This window comes from Ornithodoros turicata, chromosome 3 (genome assembly GCF_037126465.1).
Source record: "Ornithodoros turicata isolate Travis chromosome 3, ASM3712646v1, whole genome shotgun sequence".
Classification (NCBI taxonomy): Eukaryota; Metazoa; Arthropoda; class Arachnida; order Ixodida; family Argasidae; genus Ornithodoros; species Ornithodoros turicata.
The window spans coordinates 75508946-75528235 of NC_088203.1; the positions used below are offsets into that span (position 1 = coordinate 75508946).

General features: G+C 43.3%; 1 protein-coding gene across 1 annotated transcript in view; it reads left to right on the forward strand.

The window, feature by feature from the left end:
• The first annotated feature begins 6827 nt into the window (after positions 1-6827).
• LOC135387349 (homeobox protein orthopedia B-like) overlaps positions 6828-19290 on the forward strand; it is a 44106-nt gene continuing 31643 nt past the window's right edge. The window contains exon 1 of the mRNA XM_064616579.1: positions 6828-6994. The gene's annotated coding sequence lies outside the window, so the exon portion shown is untranslated. The remainder of the gene's footprint in view (positions 6995-19290) is intronic.

Below are 19290 nucleotides of genomic sequence, written 5' to 3' on the forward strand. Positions count from 1 at the left end.
CTTCCACATTTGTGGCGCCAGCAGAAAATTCTGCGCTAGTGTTTGGCTCTGAGGTGAAAAATTAAACATTTCATACCATGTCTTCCATGTTCCTCCATTTACTGTAACAACACAACTCTGCAGGAAATGTAAAATCAAAATATCAAGAACTTAATTCACCTAGCATTGATGGCTGCTCTGTAAACCCATCTTCTGCAAAAGATATGGAATACCAGCATGAGTCTCCATATCCCATAAAATAAATACAAAGTGTTATATATACGACCGCTCTGTCTCATGGGTCATGGCACAGTCGGCAGCAGCACTGTCCACTCCATTTTCTGCTGCTGTTGCCCTGTGTCTTACGCCAAGAATGGCATCCATTTCTTGGAACCATTTCCAACATGACGGTGACTGACCGCTCCGACCCTGTTTAGTTTTTTCCTAGTAGTAGTGTAGTAAATAGTAAAAGTAGACAGTAAATAAAAATTCAGCCATGTACCAATCATACGCCTCATCCCTTATATTGGCATCCTACTCATATATCATTCCCTACACACTGAGGTATGGCATCGCAGTTGTTGCGATGAAACATCTCATCTTACCGTCATTGACGCAGTAGTAGTTGTTGAAACAGTGTTTTCCGAACTCATTCAAAATGTCCGCGGTGTAGTGCCGCCCCGCCGCTATCGTACGCAGTTTACCTTAACGATAATGGCGGTGCGTTCATTGCGTATTGTTAGACACGAAGATGCAATTGTGCTTAAAAGCTTACCTCATTATACTTCTGCTTCATGTTCTTCCAGTGGCTCCGTATCTGCGTCCACGTGAAGTTACCAAAGCCGATGTCCACCATCTTCTGCTGGACCATTTCAAACGTTGTCTTATTTCGCTGCCGCTTCCAGTCTAACAGCGACGCGACGTCCAGCTCCGTAATTACACACAGCATAAATCTGGTGCTGTCGTCGCTCCACACACATCGCTGTTGACCCGAAAGGCCAGCCGCTACAGCAGTAACGTCGGTAGCCATGCTGTTCTCAGGTGTGAGGTGGGAGTACGGTGTGGGAGGGAGCACGAGAGATCCGGCAATGACGTACGGGAAGTCGCGTATTAAGTCGACTGGCGCGGTTTACATGCACTGATCTCTATGTATAAAGGCTGGATCGCGCATGGGAGAGGGGCTCGTGGGGGAGAGGAGCTTGGGGGGGAGCCGCCATGTAAGAGGGCCCACTGGCGCCTGCTGCTCCCATAGGAAACAATAGGAAGCGATTTGATTTAAAGTATTTATTGCGGTTTAAACTGGCATGACATGCCCTTTAGTTTAAGGGAAATTTTAAAAGATACGGGCAGCCCCGCTTGAACTAAATCCAGACGACAGAATGCGTTGGGCCCACCAATATGGCGGACGGTGACCACGCTTTGGAGCACCCTATGCGCGATCCAGCCTATACTATAGAGATCAGTGTTTACATGTCGGAGTTCAAGCTACGCCTGCCGTCTCAACTACCCGTCTCGAGCGACTCATTTCGACTGTGTCGACTTCTGTTTTAGGTCGATATATACCGGTTTACATGCAGCGCATCAGTCGACTTCATTAGATAAGTCGACTTTTATCGTCTTCATGTAAACGCATGAAGTTGGTAGACAGACTCAAACCGAAACAAATCGGAAGGGGAGGGCTGGGTTCCACGAATGGACACTTGTTCGCTGCCTCCTATTGAAAGAAAAGTAGAAGCGAAGGTCGCGTCCCTTTCAGGGACCATCGTAATCCCATCAAGACCCTGGCTTTCGAGCGCGACCTTGTTCGCCTCTAGCTTCGAGCGTAGTTCAACTATACCAAATTGGTGGCGCTGCCAAACACTATGACGTCATTTGTTTACAAACAGGGCGATGTCTATTACGCAAATATTCTCTGTTTCCTTGATGTCTGTCGTTTTCAGCATTATGTATACATAATGCTGAAAATGAAAAAATGCTGGAATGCTATAGAGCTTTGTTAGCGTATGCCAACAAAAAGGCCCTCGAGACTGTTCTTGGGCACGTAATAAAAAAGCGTTATTATCATTATTAGTAAGTTACAATAATATTCCAAAAGAGTCAAGGTGTAAAATCAAGATGTGCTTAGACCTTAATATCGACTAGCATCTTACGCTGCATTGCCTTTCAGCTATAACTGACGTTTGAAACGAGTATCTGTTTTCTCAGTGTGCTTTCTCGTGAAAACGTACACCATCACATGGAATGTCGGCGTCTCAACAAATGAGAGAAAGCAAAAAAAAGAAAAAAAAAAAGAACGAAAAAGGAGCTGGCTTCTTTTTCATACGTGGTCAACGACAGGAGTGGAGATTTGAGGAACCTGCGGACTCGATATCCACGTCGTGTTACAAGCACATGGTATGTGAACACTGTCGTATCACAAGAAAGGGAACCGAAGGGAGGACAAAAAGAAACGAGTAAATTAGTAACGAGTCACCAATTTTCTTCACGATATTCTACTGTTCCTCTCACTCTCTCTCTTTATTTTTTTGTAAAGCAACAATAAGTCGTTACTTCCTTACTAGAAAAAATAGCTCCGTGCTAAGGGGTAATAAATAACCCGTAACCAGCTTTGTATTGCCCAGCCGTCCGTCAACGTGGCTCCTTCTTTGGTGAATCTTTCCCACAAAGTGCTCTTATTGCGGAATATATATTTCATTTTGCTGACTCGAGTTCGCCCCTTCGATCTCTTGTCTTCCTGTCTCCTCCTAATACTCAAGGAAATGTTACTTACGAATTCATTTTTTAATCACGCACCATTTTTGTTAAACAGCGACAAGTCAAATCACGCACACCTGGAAATGCCCCAAACGGCCACGATAAAATTACCGAACTAAAGAGCAGCAAGCGAAGTTACAACGTGAAGCCAACAAGAACGAGAGGCCGAATGACTGCACCCCATCTTCCCGGCCAATTTTTCCCCCTTTATGTGCCCCAGGATCGGTCGCACTTAGCGGGGGCAAAAACACCACAACGGTCGAGCCTGAGTGCACCCGCTCCTGCGCTAACCTTAGCGCGCGAGGAAACGTTATTGGAGCGTATAGGCAACATTGACGGCCCCATTTGACCAATCGCGATGCTCCCTTTATCGTTGATAAGTGAGATTGAGACTTTCAAGTTGAAACCCCGTTAGTTAAGGGGCTTCGCATTTTAGACCCTAAAATACAAAAAGAAAAAAAAAGAAAGAAAGAAGAAAGAATGAAAGAAACGACAAACGGGAACTGGGGAGGATGTTAGATGTAGTGGGTGGAATTTAGCGAAGTCATCCGTCAATCTTAGTCTAGCGCTAAGCACGAAGCGCTTTTCCGTAGATATAGACTAATCGTTGGCGCTCTTTTAAAAGCATCCACCTCAAAGTTTTCGAGTTCTCTTTTCTCTTGACGTCCATCAAGCTGATTACTCCGTTGAGGGCCTTCCACGACTTCTTCCTTATCTTTGTTGTTTATCTGTATATACGCACGCGTGATATCTTTTGTCTCTTCACATCGCCAGTTATTTTATTACCCCCCTCCCCTTTTTTCCACATCTAGCCTTTCCTTCCTCGAGTATTTCCACAAAAACCAAAAAGCTTCGTTTTATTTCTCTCTCAAAAATTTTCTTTTCTTCACTTAAAAACCGCCTTCTCACAGCACAGCGCCTGGCTTCGACTTCTTTTTCTTCTTTTTTTCTATGTACAGTCGCGTAACTTTCTACTCTTCTTTTTATTTAAAACGAGGTTTTCTTAAAGTATTTTATTTTTCTCTCTTTTCCTGTGCGCAGTGCTTTCGCGCTTCGAAGTTCGGGTTCTTCCTTTTTTTCTTTTCGCCAGGGGTATACACTTTGGAAGTTTATCGCGATCGCATCGATTTATCTTCGTTAACATTTTTTTGTTCTCCTCGTCCCTCTCACCTCTAAGCGGGTATGCTTTTTAAATTCTGTTTTCAGTTTTTGTCTTTTTAATTGCGTTTTTTATCCAGAGCGCGCGCGCTATTTTTGCCATTACTGTGTTGGTTTAAAGAATCTGTCGATAGACAGTAAATAAAAAAGTGTCCGTACAGTGACACTTTGGAGAGTGGAGTAAGAAAAGAAGTTACATGGTGCCGTGAGGGGGAATCATAAAAAAAGAAAAACGAAAAAGAAGACGAAAAATAGTCCCCAAGTGCCAAGAGTGAAAATGACAAGCGTGTGCTGAAATGTAGGAAGGGGGGTGTTGCATTAAAGTGTCACCCCACTGAACTGACGTTCTGCACACAAGAAAGCGAAAGCAAAAAAAAAAAAAAAAAAAAAAAATGCGGAGACGCGCAGAAGTTTCGCTTTTTAAGCCCGTATCACGTGCAGAAAACTTAATAAAGGGGTTGGCACTAAAAGTTCGCTGTACTATACTCAATCAAGCTTGTCGAGATCTGATGACACCTGCAGGGTGCCCAGAGGTACGTTTCACAACTTATTCTGTCCGGATTTCGCTGCAGACGATGCCAATGTCAGAGCCGAGACGACAATTCTGCAACTTGCGTCTGCTCTACCGTTGCGCCTGGTACTTCCTTTTCGAGGAAATGCAGACAGGGGCGACACATGCTACACGCAGTGCAGCTACAGAATGTCTGGAAATATGCTAAGACCTTATGGAGTTTGGTTAATTATGGAATGACCAGTAGTTAAATAGTGATGTCATGTTTTTAAGCACCACATATCACCTTACGAAACTATCGAGCATTCTCCTTGATTTTCCTTGTTTCGAGATCGGGGATTTCGCAACCGGGAATATCGAGGCACTTCCTTTCAGTGGTATTACCCAAGCGCGTCACTTTTGAAAGTTATATATCACTCTTTTTCAACAAATGAAGTTTATCCACTTAATCGGTAAGCCAGAGACACGTTCGGCTGGGTTTCACAATGTACAGGGTTACCAGGATAAAGTGCAGCGCTTGTAATGAAACTAAAATGAATAAAAAATGAGTTTGTAGGTAACATTTCCTTAAGTATGAGGAGAAGGTGATTTTCAATTGAGTTTCACGGAAGGTAATTGCTCTGAGGTTGGAACATATACAAATTGATTGAGTTTGTCCCTTCGTGTCGCTTGGCTTCGTGTCTTCGCCTCAAGGAAATGTTGTCTATGACTCATTACACCAGCTCGTTTGCCTGTTACTTCTATAGGCCAAAAAGAAGAAAAAAGAAAGAAAGGATAGAGTACTAGGAAATATAAAAGAGGCAGCTAAAATATTCTTTGAGGAGGTATCTGCTAAGACTCTATATAACAATTTCCACTTGGTACAGTTCTTTGTAGATAAACGTCGGAAATAATACCAATAATAATAATAATAATAATAATAATAATAATAATAATAATAATAATAATAATAATAATAATAATAATAATAATAATAATAATAATAATAATAATAATAATAATAACAACACTGCCTCGAATAACCTACCGCCTGTTGAGCCTCGTGTTTGCGAGTTTGCGTAGTTTCGTAATAGTATCGGAGCTGTTTATTTATTTATTTATGAACCTTGTATACAACAACAACAACAACTTTATTTTGAGATGATGAATGGGAGGAAAATATGTATTAGAACAAAGAAAAAAAAGGAGGAATGGGGGTTTCATCGCCAGGGGCGATACGCTACATTGTATAGATAAATATTTATTGTGCTTTGCTTTTACAGAGCACACCATGGACCTCTGTGGTTTTAATACGTGCACCTTCTAAAGTTAATTTCAGGGCATCAGCGATACCTTGACAGCCCAAAATAATGCCGGAATAGAGTACTGATAGGCCCATAATAGGGACATTGATAAATGCCCGGAATAGGGCATTTTGGAAAGAGCGGTTTATACATGGGTGCTTTAAAAGGGAAAAATAAACAAACTTATTTGAAACGTTTTTCAGGTGATAAGCTTCTGGTGTTTTTCTTCTGGACTATTTTTGTACGTTACAACCACCGGCGTATCGCAGTTTGAACTGGCGTTGCACACGCTTTTACGAATTTTATTGAACTTCTGAAAGATTCACAGGGGAGCAATGTAATTTGAATTATTGTCTGCTTGCGACCATTACTTAGGTATTCAAACGCTGCAAAGTATTTTTTGCACTGCACATTTTTAAACATGTTGTTTGTACTTGCAGTATGCACTGTTCACATGTCGATCATTCTCAGTCGAATGACAAAAGTCCCAGCTGTGGTGACAACATTCTTCTCGAACTGTTTTGTGTTTTTTTCATTTTCGGACCATTTCACAACAAAGCAGTCATCTTGAAATAAATATACACCGTCTTTGCCATTCTGAGGACTGATTATTAGACTCTGTCTTCCGACGGTATGCATTATCTAGCGAGTTTCGACAACTTTCACAACCAACACACGGTAAAAAAGTTACCTGCAAACATTTCGCGCGTGCCCCCATTCCAAACAATACAGACAATACTTCTCGAAGCACACTCGGTTTCCTTAAACTTGTATTTACTGCCGAGAACGATGGCATATCACCGCCTCCCCCGGAACGCACATGGATTGCACTGCCACTGCACACCCCTCTTTTTTTTCAACCCTTGACAACAGAAATACCTGCCAGGCGGCGCACATAAAGTCGGCATCTCAATGCCACGGTTCAACTCCCACAAACGCACACACAGTTTCATCCAAGAACTACCGCCTCCCCCTTTCCATCTTCCCCGCGCTCTCCGCCACTGCCAAGCAAAGGGAGGGCGAGGGTGCTGAGACACGTGGGCGGGGTCCGTTTCCCCACTGCTTCCCTCCCATTGGTCGATTCCCACCCATTTTACTCTCCGCCCCAGACTACCGGTGGCTCGGATATCAGGTTGACGAAAACGAACTGATCCCTGCGACGGAGCGGAAAAAATTGTGGTCCCGTTTTCCCCCACCTGCAAAAATCGTACTTGGGCAGAAATCGTCGGTTTTCAAAAGAGGAAATCTGCTCGTGCCATGCCTGAGCGAAGCGGTTGGACGACGGTACGCCGCCGACGGTGCAACGACGGTAAGACCCACTTGGCTAATTGCTGATTAGGTTTCACGGCCGAGGAGGAGGAGAGGGAAAAGCGTCCCGATTAAATTTGCTGAATTAGTGGTCATTCTAAGTCGCTCAGCCAAATGTAATTTAGCTTCGGAGTGAGGGTGTAAGCGGCCATATTCGAGGTGTTGCAGTCGTACCTATAGCGAGTGTGCTTCTACGTATTCCGGATGCGTGAGGATGTGTGACAGAATGTGCTGCTCCGGCAATCAGTGTGTGAATTCGTGTGGGAAAATCTGTAGGCTCAGCAGTGTCCTGTGCGCAGGAAACAGACTGGATATGTGACGAAAAGGAACCGCGCCGAGGAAATGGGTACAAATATTATACGTTGAGTGTCGCGGAAATTACCCGAAAGTCCGTAATCGGCCAATGCTACATGTAATGTCAAACTACTTCTTCAAAATTCGGAGACATTTCGCGGCAATGAAACCGCGATACTATAAGCATGGATCACTTTATAATGCTAGTTTTATGCCGCCTATTTCGAATAGTCTTTCTCTAACAGTCCAGTCTCCAGTTTTTCGTGTGTTTAATAATCTATAATATGTCATAGCAAACTGTATGAATGATTAATTTATTTGATTTATTAATTTAAGAACAGAAATTTGTGCGTAATATCATTGTGGTTTTTAGGCCGCCTTAGGATTTTGAAATTTATTCCGGAAAGATAATTTCTTTGGATTTTAAAATGAATCAAAATCATGCAAATATATTGGGAGTTCTTTGTAGACCGGAAGCACCCTTACAAATACTGTACGATAAAACGCCAAATCAGAGATAAACAACGAGATATCAGCCGCCTCAAAGAAATAAGGAGATATAGGCTTACCGTGTCTTCGGGACCATTGTCGTGAACACCTTTCGATCTGCTAAAACTCTACGCGGATATCGCCCCCACGATGACGTGGCTATATATATATATATGTATATGTGTGTGTTGACCGATATTATGCACAATTCCAGGCCTGTGAAATGCACAACGCTTTCGTGGGTACGATTGAAATCAAACCTGTGGGCTCGAAAATCACACATATAATTTATCAATAACAACATAGACTGATGTTGTTCGTTAGAATATATGGAATATAGCACATGTGAAGTGTTTATGTGCCGCAAAGTGCGATTGTACCGGAATGTACCACACCCTGCTACACCTATCGGGTGCAAAAATGAGCAAAACGCGAAGCCTCATATGAGGTGAGATATTTTAGGTGAAATATCAATGTCATAATTATTTTATTACACGCTACAATAACTATGTCGTGACGATGACTGAGCGACCTTGCCACTTCGTTTGTGGCTCAATATACCTCAGGGAACATTGATTAGTATATAAGACACGAAATGATATGGGATGATCGGGTATGCCACAGGTATGCAGTTAAACCTACATGGCAAGAAAATGTCAGTGCGCAACGGCATAAAAGTCTACAATGGTAGCCCGGCCCTGCTGAAGAGCGTAAAAGAGACCCGTGTCCCTAGGAAGTGTGGGTGACGCTGTTGTGACAGGGATACAATTGACCCGATGCCAACGTGTGCCATCAATGATGTTATTCATCCGGTCTCGTAGTACCCTCTTGCATTACAATATATATAAAGAAAAAAAATTACTACATTAACCTGACAATGTAAGCAGTGACAGTGTACAGTCTATTACACGCACATTCCTACGCTTTATGAAGTTATGAGACATCGCTATTACGCACATTAGGAAAGTGCTCATATTATATTCGCGGCAAAACAACAACAACAAATAAGTAATGATGATGCAGTGGCAGCGCTATACATATGTGCCTGTAGGGGTTCTCATCTCTTTCTTCATGCCCAGGTATCCGAATGTATCTTTCGCACAACTTGGACTAACCTGGGCATAGGCGTCGACTGCAAGGGGGGAGGGGGGTGCTTAGGGGCCTGAGCCTCCCGTAACATTCTACGCATCTGACACTCAAGATGAACATTTCGAGGGATATCATAAGAATGACGTGTTTCATGAAACTCCAGTAAAACTTTGCCTCGCAACGTTACACACTCTTAGAAAGGAACTTCACCGCATAGCACGCTCCTATCCAACCATCATCTCGAATGATATAGTTATCTGCCCTGATTTGTTGGAACCAGGAGACGTACGCCTTTTTTGTGACAATTATGAACAGCATAAGTGTCACAAAAAAGGCCTACGCCTCCCGTTTTCAACAAATCAGGGCAGATAACGATATCATTCGAGATGATGGTTGGCTAGGAGCGTGCTATGCGGTGAAGTTCATTTTTAAGAGTGCAATACGGAATTCCCGACACCCTGCCCGACCTTTCACTTTTAGAAATGAACTTCACCGCATAGCACGCTCCAAGCCAACCATCATCTCGAATGATATCGTTATCTGCCCTGATTTGTTGAAAACATGAGGCGTGCCCACGCCTTTTTTGTGACAATTATGAACAACATAAGTGTCACAAAAAAAAGGTGTACACCTCCCGTTTTCAGCAAATCAGGACAGATAAGGATATCATTCGAGGTGATGATTGGCTAGAAGCGTGCTATGCGGTGGAGTTCATTTTTAAGAGTGCTTAATATGAAAGGGGGTAGGGGAGGGCGTGGTGGAGCGGCACCCTCTGGCAGATTGACAACTCTCCGCCTATACGAACCTGGGGATAATCTAACCAACATACTGTTCCGGCAATACGCCCTGCAAAGCCTAACGGGCACTAAAATGTGCCTTTCATTCGCTAAAACGACTTCGACAGATATCGAAAATCGGTGAAGCTGAGAGATTAATTCGTGATATCGAATGGCATGTCAACTTTGGAAGCGATCGAGCGTTCTCTTTCTTCCGTGGACCGGGTTTCATTGTCGAGGACCTCCCACTGCATCGGTTCTAATATGTGTATTCCCGTGTACCACTCCTGTATACTCGCATGGGGAATTGTGTAACAGAATATATGTGGGAGTATCGAATAGTTGGCTGATTCTTGTGTAATACTCGTGGATAACGTCCGGTAAGCATCGCATCGGTGCGTGTCAGGAGATAATACTATATCCCGTCTATGTTCTTGAAGCAAGGAATGGCTAAGCTTAGCTAGATTTCATATTATAAATGACTACAACATCGCAGGACGGAACGGTCAGATTCGAAAATAGTTCGCGTTTCCTTAAGCTTTTTAAATTGTTAAGGAGTAGGGTTCATCATTACGAAGATAGCACTCGTCAGTAAACAGTTTTAAACTGCGTGCTTTAAACCGACTCTTTTTGCGACAAATGCCAACTGTTTGGCCCGCATCAGAAACCTTAAATCTTCCGTCAACCGCTATACATGTGCAGAATTTTACCAGATATTCGCGCACCTGGATTAAAAGTTGCACTCGAAAAATTATTCCGGAATATCTAGTATTTACCCGTAGCTTAAAATGAAATGAATGAAAGTGGGTATGTGTTAAGTACCTGTAGAATTCAGCGTGTCCCCCGATGTGTATGTCATTGCTCTTCTTTACGTCCTTTAATCCTGATGTGCGGCCTTGCTACCGTCTCTCCCCCTCGTCCCCTCATTATCACGCCACAACCCAGGTGGCGAATTTCTCCATTCATCAGCATCAGTGTATTTGTTGTTGTTGTTGCTCTATGCTTTCATATTCCAAGCTCGTGACAGGCGCGATATACACTCTAAGAAAAGGAACAAATAAACAGGAGTAAATTAGGGAGCTATTGCAGCTTCTGGTCACCTATAGGTCCCAATTACTCCCAATATAATATCGCAACCGGGAATATCGAGGCCCTCCCAAATTGTATAGCCCCCGGCCCCTGAATTTTACTCCCCAATATATTGCAAGTAGTACCTAAACTTCGCATTACGTAAACTGCGGAGGCTAATCGAACAAGACAAAACACAACCCTATAGACCAGACTTGAACACCACCAACGCGAACGCAACCAGTCACCTGCGACCGGCATTCAGAGAGGTTAGGAACAATGGAACCCGATACAGGAAGAAGACAAACAAACACGCCACGATCTCTGTTAGTTTGTTTGGTTGTTTTCTCCGTGTCTCGCATTCCATCGTTCTTGATCATGTACCAACTTGCCTGTCCCGTGCCCTTTTGCCTTTAATCAGAGAGGATCGCCGTCTTCCAGTTCCGCGCACTTAGTCCCGAAAGGTTGTGGCAATGCATTTACACCACAAAACGACTAAAAGTAGTCGTATCTTTTCCCCCTTGGAGCGCAGTTTTTCAATGGCCAATGTGCACGGTCATTCATAGCTGACCCACGATCGAAGCGTGCAAATATATTATTTTGTAGGTATAACATTTCTTTGCGTATATAAGGACAAGACACGAAGACAAGAGACACGAAGGGACGAACCGTTTTGGGTTCGTCCCTTCTCCTCGTACTCGAGGAAATGTTCATTACACTCATTTCATTGCTCAATATTATTTTGGTTATTGCACGCTAAATTTCGGCACGCTCTTTTTGTCGTTCTCCTGGTCGAAGTGGATAGCATGACCTCGAACTCGAGGAGGACAGACGGACACGATAGCTTGACAGAACGAGCTTCTGTCTCAACTGTGTTCTTCTGGACCTGGTGCCTCGCAAAAGTAAATCCTCCAGCAAGGACACAGACGGGCGACGCGCTGCCGCCAGCACTGTCCACCTGCCATTTGTGCCGCGAAAATGTTGCCAGCCGTCACAAGGTCAAGTTGTTGATTTCTTGGTGCGAAAGGACCCGCCGCCAAAGAGACTGAGGAGGGCAGACGATGGTCAGAACAAAAGGGGCCACTTCGGGAACGAAAGGGTCCAATCCGAAGGCAAAGCGTGTGTGGTCAATTGCATTGCAGTTGTAAGTGAGCGGAAATCGAAAGGTTTTCAGCATATGGCGAAAGCCGCTGCGATCTTGTGTGCGTGCTGTTATAGAGGGAAGGTACAGGGTGATCACCGTTGAAGATTGTCTTGATTTTTCTGAGGTACGTCTACACTATGAAAACGAGAACGAACTTTCATTCAAATTGATATCGCTCACTTTCCTGATGTGTTGGAAGAAAAAAGCGTACGCATTTTTGTGCACTTACGGCGGTTATGTTAACGGTTACGCGTGCTTTCCGCAAGCAGTGGTAGGGTGAGTGATAATGGCGTCATTCTGTGCAATGATTGACCTTCAGGATATTTATGGTGGAGTCCTTTTTTAAGAATTCGCTTAAGAGCACTATATATAGCTCGATTTACAAAAAAGAAAAGAAAGAAGGAAAAATCGTTGCGAAGTGTTTTGTGTAAATGGATTGTGCACAGTCACATTTTAAAAGGAGTGATACAGAAATAGACACACACACACAACAAAAAGGTTATTTTCTTATAATAATAACAAAAGTGCACGTGAAAAAATATTTCAATAAGATTCGAAGCCCGGCCGTGAGCGTGAAGCCGGAACAAGATTAAATCGAAGACTGGAAGGCGACACAAGACGTGCCCATGTATCGTTTGTTTTTCATCTTCATCTCAAGAAACACCAGCTTCAAACCGCCTCTTTAAATATGACTCTGTCACCGGTTACGTTTCGCCTTGGCTATTGGTGACTGTGCATACAAACTGACTGTTAAGTAGACGTGAACAACGAGAATTAGTCGAGGCAGGCTACAAAGACGCACGACACATATTAATTAACTGCTCCAGATACAGTGCCCAACGTAATGACCTTAGAGCCGTCTTGAAAAGGCTGGACCACCGTCCTCCAGACTTAGCGAAGTTCCTCGGAGAATGGCCGCGGGATCTTAGACATCCTGCGACAGCTGCTTTAACACATTCCTTATGGAGGTTGCAGCGCCTCTTGCTTATTAGACGTACTAATTTTTATTTTTAGTGTTTTGGAGTAACCGGCTCCTGTGTTTTGTAGGAGCCACCGTCTCTATATTGTTCTCAAATTCTAATCTAATCTAATCTAATCTAATGGACGACACAAACACGTAACAGGTAATGCCAGATACATTTCTCCACTAGAATCTCCTTACGTGATTTTGACTGTTTTTCTCGCGTGTTTTTTAAGTCTCGACTCAGCCTCGATGCTAGTATTTTCCTATTGCTGATCGGACACAGGTTTTACAGTTGTTCTATCATACTTTCTATGCCCATTGTGCCTTGGGGTAGTGGGCCGCACCTTATATGGCGAATCTCCCCATTCATTATCATTAATTTATTTGTTGTTTTGCTGTTCTATGGTGATGAACCGTATCTTCAGCAAAAGCGGAATTGTAAGGGGAATGAAACAATGAATGAGAGGGTTTTTATTGTCCATAAACATCGACACAGAAAAGATGCTGAGGACAACCGTAAAACTCATGTCTGATCAACAGTAAAAAAATACTAGCATCTAGCGAAGGATATCGCGAGCGAACTAGTGCAGCGAATAATATCACTTTTTTGTTACTGATTGAATGGCGTGCAGATATTATTAGCCATTAACACACGAAGAAAAAACCCATGCCTCCCAATTTCAACAAATGGGAATAGGGAATTGTAACGCTCGGTCGGCTGTGATGTGTTTCATCAGCTATTCGCAACCACTGCCCTGTATTTTTGGGCGCGCCTACACCCCTTTTTGTGACACTTATGCATCCATGTTACTCGTTACAAAACGGCGTACGCCTCGCACTATCCGCAAATCAGTATAGTGATGAGGGTATCCAGTGTGTGCAACGGTTGGCCTTCGTACTGTTAGGTGGTGAAGTTGGCCAACATGGACTAATTACTTGGAACGGGAAAACATGCGTGATAAGATAACCGTTACGCATTCCTTCAAGGAAAGCAAAAGAGCCCCGTTCTTATTTGTACAGTGTGTACGTACCACCGAAAGAAAAATGAGACCGTTAAGCACGAGCACACGTTTAGCGCCAGTAGTAGCGAAAGAAAGTACCGTAATTTTCGGTGTATAACACGCGTGTTATGCACGAAAAAAGTTGAAAAAAATATATAGGCCGTGCGTGTTATCTATGAGTGCGTGCTATACATCGATATATTTCCGCATATAGGGCCGCCAGTTACCTTGTATAACACGCAGGGTGATGACACCAGCGTTCCCGAGAGCATGATGCAACTGACCTTAATCCCTGAATTCTGAGTGACTGATTCTACACTATAAGGCTGCGCCCCGACAAAACAGTGCCGTAGATCATGAACGATAGGGTGTCATGGTACCAGACTTGTACACGTTACTAAAAAAAAGTAATTGATTACCGTTACCGTTACCTTGTACGAAAAAGGAATTTTTTACCGTTACAAATTACTTGCCGGAAAAAGTAACGAAGTAACGCCTTGAAAAGTAACGCGTTACTTGGCCAATTACTTTCGATATCTGAGAAAACGATATAAAAAAATATAGAAAAAATGTTATCCACACACAAAAAAAAAAGGAAACTGAGCGTCGACATCGTTGTGATATCGACAGTATTCCGCACAAGACTGACAGGGGCTCATGGTCACAAGAGTGGCGTTAGGTTATCGGGGTCGAGAGTTCTGCGAAAAATGTGTCGAGAGGTTGAGAGTTTTGAGAGTTCTGTGAAAAGAGTCCCAACTAGAACTCCCACAAATGACTCATCAGGTTCACGGTACAACCTACAGTCCAACTTACTGCATACAGGCCGGGTTACGGATAGATAGTAAACATGAATGGGGAGAGGACAGTGGACTCAAAAATACACTACACGTGCGGAACACTGTGGCAATTGACCTCGGGGTCCTCTGGTAAGTAATTGTTGCAGGAAAAGTCCTAGAGATAGGACAGCTGCCTTGCACGGAACTTGCAGAGGGCAGTTGGTTTTGTCTTCTCGCGGCGGTGAATCATCCCATATATGTGTGCGTGCGTCGTCCCGAACAATGTGGATTCTTTAGTTTCCAAGTAATCGATTACTTGGTAATTGATTACTGAAAATTGTAATTGAATTACTCAAAAAATTACTGGGCCCCAAAAGAAATCGATTACGTTACAAATTACTCAAAAAAGTAATTGATTACTAGTAACGCAATTACCCGTTACCCGTTACGTACAAGTCTGCATGGTACATATAGAGGTGGCGCTTGGTGTATTGCTGCCAGTCGTGCTGACTGTTGCTGGAGACGATGCTTAGTAGGCGTGTATGGTGTGTTTTCGGCTTCGAGTATTGAGTTTGTATAGGTGTCTAACACAAATGCCGCATGCGGCACGAGCAATCTGCAAGGCGCGTGTTATTCATGAGTGCGTGTTATACACCGAAACATTTTCCTCGCGGTCGAAAATCAAAGGGTGCGTGTTATACATCAGTGCGTGTTATACACCGACAATTTTGGCAATGTACAGATTAAGAATGTGACATCATGTAATTAATATTTAGTAGACAAGCTGTTGTGTAGAAACTACACTTCATCAGGTAACACGCCTTCGTCACACGCGTAGTCACAGTTACTTCGCGGCGCTAGCACAAAAAAAAAAAAAAAAAAAATCAGGTAACACAAATATCGTGAACATTGAATGTATGGCGTGGAGGTGTCAGATCCCTATTGGAAGAAAACGAGAGAGAGAGAGAGAGAGAAACACGATACACCAAACGCGGATATAGAAGGAGCAATGCGAGACCAAAGTGAAACACCACGTCATCGACGGGGACAAACAGAAGTATGCATGACCATAGTCATTATATACAATACTAGGGAAGTAATGAATGAGGCGGGCATCTGTGTGTGGCGATGGAAGGGTCACCTAAGACATCCTGAACTTTAGACACCCTCAGTCACAAGAAGCTAATTCATGAGAACATTTGGAAATTCATCAAGCGCAATAATGTTATGCTGGGCAATTTTTAGCTTTTAATTAATTAAAGTGCACAAGGAGAATCACACAGGAACATCAATCATTTCAGGTATCAACACTCCTACAGAAAACATATCCTTAGTTCTAGACAATTGTATTAATCACGTTCCTCCTCTCCTGCCATCAGATACAAAAGCTTTCCTCGGTGAAATCCACTCTATAAATACTGCAAACGTATTTTTATTCGCGATGTATTAATTTTCGTGAATCGCATTTGGGAAGTTATTCGCGAGTATTTAAATTAGCGATTCCAGGTCTGTTTCCTTCCGCGGGATCAATGTCAAGCTGTGTTCGCGAGTACAATTTTTCGCGATTTTTGAGCGAAATTCGCGAAAATTAATACATCGCGATAAAAATACGTTTGCAGTAATCAGCACAATCATCTTAGCTATGTTACCCTGGTCACCATGGACGTACTGTGCACGTATACACCAATATTCCCAACAGCGAAGGGCGAAGGCCTCAAGTGTGTCGTTGTCGAGTCTTTCTTATCGCGATACCAGTCCGAAACTCTCAGAACCGAAGTCATAATACAATTTCTTGAACTGGTACTAGGTTTCAATGACTTCACCTTCCTAGACACACATTACGTTCAAATCCACGGAGCGGCAATGGGTTCACGAGTCTGTACTTATTATGTTATTTTGTTTATGGGGTCATTCGAGAAGGACGCTATGGAGTCTTTTGCAGTCCGCTCTCTTGCTTACTACATCGACGATATATTCATAATCTGGACCGATGGCGAAACATCTTTGAAATAATTTTTCGAGCACTTCAATTCGCAACATGAGCCCATTAAATTCTCACGTAATTTATCGCAACCGTTATCGTTCACTTCTTGGATGTTACAATGTCTGTTGAACCTGTCAAGTTAGTCACAAGTCTCTTAAAGAAAACCACAGATCGGCCAGAATATTTACACACTGACAGCTATCACACCACTCAAACGTATTTGTTCAGACAATGAGGACTTTTCTAAATATGCTCGTGATATGTCTATTGCTTTCATTCACCCTCGTTCCTTTGTCAGCGACGCGCTCAAAAAATCACCTTCAAAAGAGGGATTACCTCTCAAGGCCTCTGCAAAGAAAAAAAAAAAAAAAAAAATAGAAAGGCCCGGATATAGTTTTCGCGACCCGCTTCCGTAAACCGTTAAGCACTGCAAATCATTCTTGAACCGCCATATTAACATTCTGCACGCTGATAGTAAGATAAAACAAGTAATTTGCAGAAGCACCTACTGTTGCATCTAGACGAACAAAAAAATATCATCCGTGACCCACTGGTTTCGTGTGACATCCACCAATACTCGCCCGGTTACCATTCCTGCGGTAAACCTAGATGTCAAACTTGCAATTTTATTTTCCCCTGCACTAGTTTCCAGAGCTACAATATTGATTTCACCTCAAAAATCTCAAAAATCAAACGTTCTTTGAACTGTAACTGTATTTATGGTACATTTTTTGTGTGACAAATGTAAGCGACAGTATGTTGTAGAGACTTGTAACTCTATCCGAGAACGGTTTTATGAGCACAAGGGAGACATCGTTCATAAGAGGCCAACACCTGTCTCTTTACATTTCAACCTTCCAAATCACGATTTTAAGGCTGACCTAAAGATTGTTATTCTTGAATGTGTCTTTGCAAGCTCCACCAAGAGAAAGGGATGTACCTCGCAATAAAGTGATCGAAATCCCCGTTGCAAGATAAACTACTGTAAATAAATGTTGTCTGATTATAAAATGCGCAGTCGCGCGCGCGGAACTGCCAACGGCGAACGTAGACTAATCTAGACATACGGATGCAAACACCGAACTTGGACTAACCTAGTAATACAGCCAACATGCTAAGCCTACTGGCTGGTTCGGCTGCCTAGGGGCACCGCTCACTGCCTCCAGAGTGACCTGTGGAGGCAGCGATAAGTTATTTCCGGTATTTACGTGAGTTATTTCCCAGTTTCCTGCAATTATTCCGACAGTCTTTGCACACAAACAGGAAATAGGTCGAGCACAAGACAGAATACGCACACGGGCACGCACGAAATCGCCAACATCGTCTTCTACACTTGTAGAACATGCTGGAAAACATCATTCCGCCTGCCGCCGGGGGAGAAAGCCGTCGTTACTGTCGCCGTGCCAAACTCCACCCTAGCCGTACGTCCGAAAACGTGGCTTTCGTTCGGTAAAACGACTTGAACAGACATCGAAAACCCGTGAATTTGACTGGTTAAATAGTGATATCATGTCTTTAAGCACGGCATATCATCTCAGCATCAGCAATCGAGCCTTCTCCGTGATATTCCTTGTTTTGAGAACGTGAATTTAGAGATCGAGGATTCGCAACCGGGAATTCCGAGGTCCTCCCATAGGGTAACAATCGTCAATCTTTTCTTATTGCCGAATTCCAAAGCCTTACTCGCCAAGGTCTGAATGTCCATGGTGGCCCCCTGTATAACCTTGTACTGAAGATGCATCCTTTCGAAAAGCCGACTAATATCCCTCAGGACGTCTTAACCGACCCTTCCATCGCGACACACAGACGCCCGCCTCATTCGTTACTCATACGAGCGAAGCGGTATAGTGAAGCTAGCATTGTATATAATGGCCATGGTCATGCATACTTCTATTTCTCCACGCTGATGGTGCAGTGCTTCACTTTGGTCTCGCGTTGCTCTTTCGATATCCGCGTTTTGTGTATAGTTTTTTCCCCTCTCCTTTTTCTTCCTATAGGGACCTGACATCTCGTCGCCGGAAGTAGGCTACATGTTCAACGTACACGATCTTTGTGTTACCGTTACCTGATGAAGTGTAGTTTCTACACGAAAGCTTGTCTATTAAATAATAATTCCACGATATTTCATTCTTATTCTGTACATTGCTATTCGTCCTAAGCTGGACAATTGATTTCTTTTCAACGGGGGAAGGTACAATGTTGTGATACGAGGGCTAATCAAAAAGAATTCAGAATGCATTTATATTTAAAAATAGTAGAATATATAAAAGTTAAAATTTCAAACTTATATAGTCACCATCGATCGAGGTAGTCCCTTTCGCAAGCCATACTCCTAGCCATCAGACATGTAGAAGGTACTATCTCCATTAAGCACCCCTCTATTGCCAGTCGTAGCGCGGCATAGTACGAGGGGCGTTCCAGTCAAACCGGGACTTTTCATTTTTCGCAAAAGTAAAATGAACTTGGAGGCGAGAAATTAGTTTTATTTTTCAACGCAATCTTCAGCTGCACTAATGCACTTGTCCCAATGTTTCAAGAGGGCTTGGATGCCAGCAGCGTAGAAATCCTTATCGGCGCGTATAGCAGCCATGATCGGACCGCATTCTTGACCTCGTCGTCGCAGCCGAAGTGGCAGCCCCCAAGGAACGCCTTCAGTGGACCGAAGAGATGGAAATGGCTGGGGGCGAGGTCTGGACTGTAAGGGGGATGTGG